General features: G+C 40.6%; 1 pseudogene; it reads left to right on the top strand.

Annotated features, from left to right (window-relative positions):
• Positions 1-3,003: 3,003 nt before the first annotated feature.
• On the top strand, positions 3,004-3,121 carry LOC133498731 (5S ribosomal RNA; annotated as a pseudogene).
• Positions 3,122-3,737: the final 616 nt, after the last annotated feature.

Below are 3,737 nucleotides of genomic sequence, written 5' to 3' on the forward strand. Positions count from 1 at the left end.
TGTGTGGGGGGGCGGGGGGGGTTGAGGAAACGCAACCTTAGAAGCATAATTCAAGTGCTTTTAAAATAAGATCAAAAGAAAACAGATATGACCCAGCACTGAACATACAGTATTTCCAGATGTATGAGATACTATACTTTTAGGTCCAGTACTTATTTTCCATTAAATAAAATGAGACCTTAACGATCTGAACATGTTTCAGGGAAAGTTTTGCTTTCATTGCTCTTGTCCATTTGCCATGTTGAATGTTATTTAGTGGGAACTTTTATTTTTTTTCCCCCTCCCAAGTAACCAATTTATCTGTCGAATTTTTTTTTCCCTTTTCCCTAAAGGGCCTCTCAAACCACTTGATGGTCCTCGGCTGACGTTTGCAAAAAGCATTAGTGCTTCCACAGTGCACCTGCTGGTTTTATACGTCTGCTCTTCACCACAAGATTGGAGGTCTCATTTTTTTTTTTCGTAGGACATGAGTTAGTTTTTTTGTTTCATTTTTAAAAGCCTGCCCACTATTATTAAGTTTTTTTTTCTTTTTACTATAGTAGCAGTATGTTGCTTTCTTGTTCTTCATTCTGACCATCTTAATGACCTATTTTTGTGACACTTTCGTACTCTGCTCTTCACCACAAGATTGGAGGTCTCTTTTTTTTTTTTTCGTTGGACATGAGTTAGTTTTTTTGTTTCATTTTTAAAAGCCTGCCCACTATTATTAAGGGCTTTTTTTCTTTTTACTATAGTCTGTATGTTGTATTCTTGTTCTTAATTCTGACCATCTTAATGACCTATTTTTGTGACACTCCCAAGCTCAATTCGCTGCCATAATGTTCTTTCTCCTCCTCTTATAAATAATACAGCGTTGCCTTGCTGTCCCTCTGGCTTCACTTTGTACAACGTGACAGACTCAGCATATGAGAACACTGCTGCTTTTTAAATGAGGAAGAAGTAGAAAAGCAATGTGAGAATTTTTAAGGGGTGTGGATATTTTCCATATATTTGTGCAGCATCTGCAAAAATAGCTGATGGCATGTTTGTTTAATCAAGGCAGCCCACTACTTCAGGAATATATTATCAACATAACAAGGTGTATGGAGCGGGCAAGAAGTCGATGAAGTTGTACTTGGAAAAGAAAAGAAAGTCAAGACTTACCATCCTAATAACGTGATAGACCCTAAAAAAATACAGCAGTAATATGAAGTACTTTTTAAAATAGAATCTAAAAATATGACTACAAATGTTCACACTAGGCGGCACGGTGGGGCAGCGGAAAAGCGTTGGACTCACAGATCTGAGGTCCAGGGTTCAGTCCCGGCCCACCTGTGTGAAGTTTGCATTTTTTGCCTGCGTGGGTTTTCTCTGGGCACTTCAGTTTCCTCCCACATCCCAAAAACATGCAACATTCATTGGAGACTCTAAATTGCCCCTAGGTGTGATTGTGAGTGTGAATTCTTGTTTGTTTCTGAGTGCCTTGCGACTGGGTGGAAACCATTTCAGGTTGTACCCCGCCTCCCGCCCGATGATAGCTGCGATTGGCTCCTGCGCTCCTGTGACCCTCGTGAGGATAAGCAGCTCAGAAAATGGATTGATAGATGGATATTTATTTCAGTCCCATCAAGAAAAATAGAAGTGTCTTACACAACATAAATCAGCCCACCTGATCAAAACCACACAAACATGCAACTTGACATCATTTTCATTATCCCTTAACCGTATTTTCACCAGCTGACGCAAGTCAAAAGGGGACATGATTAAAAATTCCAATGCTAATTTCCTCCGAGGCTACCGAGGTGAACATGCAGGCAGTGCCGCTTGTGACTATTTATAAGCAAGGTTATTAGAATAGCGAAACAAATTAAGCAGGTGTCACTCTGGATTATGTTAACACGACAAAACTGCCGCAATGCGAGGGTGAGTATGAAAGCTGTGCGACGAGTTACAGTATGCTCGGGTCAAAGCACCACGGCAAAAACCAGTTGACCTCACTGCGCTCCGTTGCTAATCCATTAGCGGGATCAGGACATGCACACGCTGCACAGCAGACCGCTCTTGATTTGTGCGCTGGGAATAATGGTTTTCATTGTGTGGCAATGTGGCGTCACTGTCTGGTGACTAATGTCAGCTAATGATTGTAACTGCACTGTTACTGGCTGTACAGTAATTGCCTAGCATTGTACAGTGTGATACAGTGCTGTGCGCTTACTGAAAATCCAAATTACATTTCCCAGAGAGTGATTGCTTCTGTCATCTGAACTGGCAAATTGGGATCATTTTAATGGAGATTCTGGAGATTTTGTTCGCCATCCATCACCAGTCTCTCTCTCTCTCTCTCTCTCTCTCTCTCTCTCTCTCTCTCTCTCTCTCTCTCTCTCTCTCTCTCTCTCTCTCTCACACACACACACACACACAAGCGTAGATGCTCCCCAACATGTCAGATGACAGAAACAATGTCCTGAATAAGTATCAATCCCCTCAAATATTAGCCTAATGTAAGATGTCGGTCTTGCCACTTCAACATCTAACTGTTTGCCAAAATGTCCTGCCAAAGTTTTCTATTGCTGTACTTGATATTTGAGCTTGAGGCTTCCGTCACATTTCACAATAATTTCATACAAGGATCAGTTACTGAAAATAAATGGAACACTAATGGGAAGGTCCGCCCACTGTCCGTGATCGTCTCGACATAAAAAGTTTAGAGATTACGAACTGTGTGCATAAATTTACACATCACGTGACACAAAAAAGCATGTTTAGTAACTATATTATTCACTGTTTTTTTCAAAACGATTGTTTTATATTTATGGGCTGGAAGTGCTTTTGACACATCAATTGTAATTGTGACTTTACGACTGCATCAACATAAATTAGGGATAGACTGATTTACTGTAAGTCACCATTGTACCCCCAGAAGTCTGTCATTTAAACCTTGTCACGCAATGACTGATTTGCCCATCTCATTAACCATAGAGAAACATTTAACATTTTCAGAGACCAGTGTAGTAGGTTACATGGCCTTACGCCCATACTACCCTGAGAATGCCTAATCTCGTCAGATCTTGGAAGCTAAGCGGTTTGTCCCTGGTTAGTACTTGGATGGGAGACCGCCTGGGAATACCGGGTGCTGTAAGGTTCTCTCCCTGGGTAAAATGCAGAGGCGTTGCGTCAGGAAGGGCATCCGGCGTAAAAGTGAGCCAAACAAATGTGCGTTCATCTGAGATGACACGCTGTGGCGACCCCTAATGGGACAAGCTGAAAGGAAAAGATGAAGTGTAGTAGGTTACATGAGTAGTAAGTTACCTTGGTACACTAAATGCTGTGTAGCATTCAATAGTTTTCTTTATATATTTTGCCGGATGTTGAGGGTTCTGTCATAGATAATATCCAAGTTGGGAATCTCTGCATGTGTATCAGTAAATCCCCCTCCATCGTATTTTACGTTTCATCCCCTCCACACACACAAAGTGCGTATCTGTGATCTAGAAATACTTAGAATGTTTTTTTTTTCTTCTTCTTCAAACATTTAAAACAACACACTCATTTCAACACGAAATAGAGAGTGCAAGAGCAATGGATACAGGCAATAATATCACAATGAATAACACATACACTATACAAATAAGGTGTTTGCTTCCTGCCAGCCTAAAGTGGTTTCAATACAAACAAAAAAGTATTGGCCATTAAAAAAAAAAAAAAAAAAAACCTGGACCAGGATGTAGTGGAGATTTAATGTATACGCAGTCAAAACA

The sequence above is a fragment of the Syngnathoides biaculeatus genome, chromosome 3, assembly GCF_019802595.1.
Source record: "Syngnathoides biaculeatus isolate LvHL_M chromosome 3, ASM1980259v1, whole genome shotgun sequence".
In the NCBI taxonomy this organism is placed as follows: domain Eukaryota; kingdom Metazoa; phylum Chordata; class Actinopteri; order Syngnathiformes; family Syngnathidae; genus Syngnathoides; species Syngnathoides biaculeatus.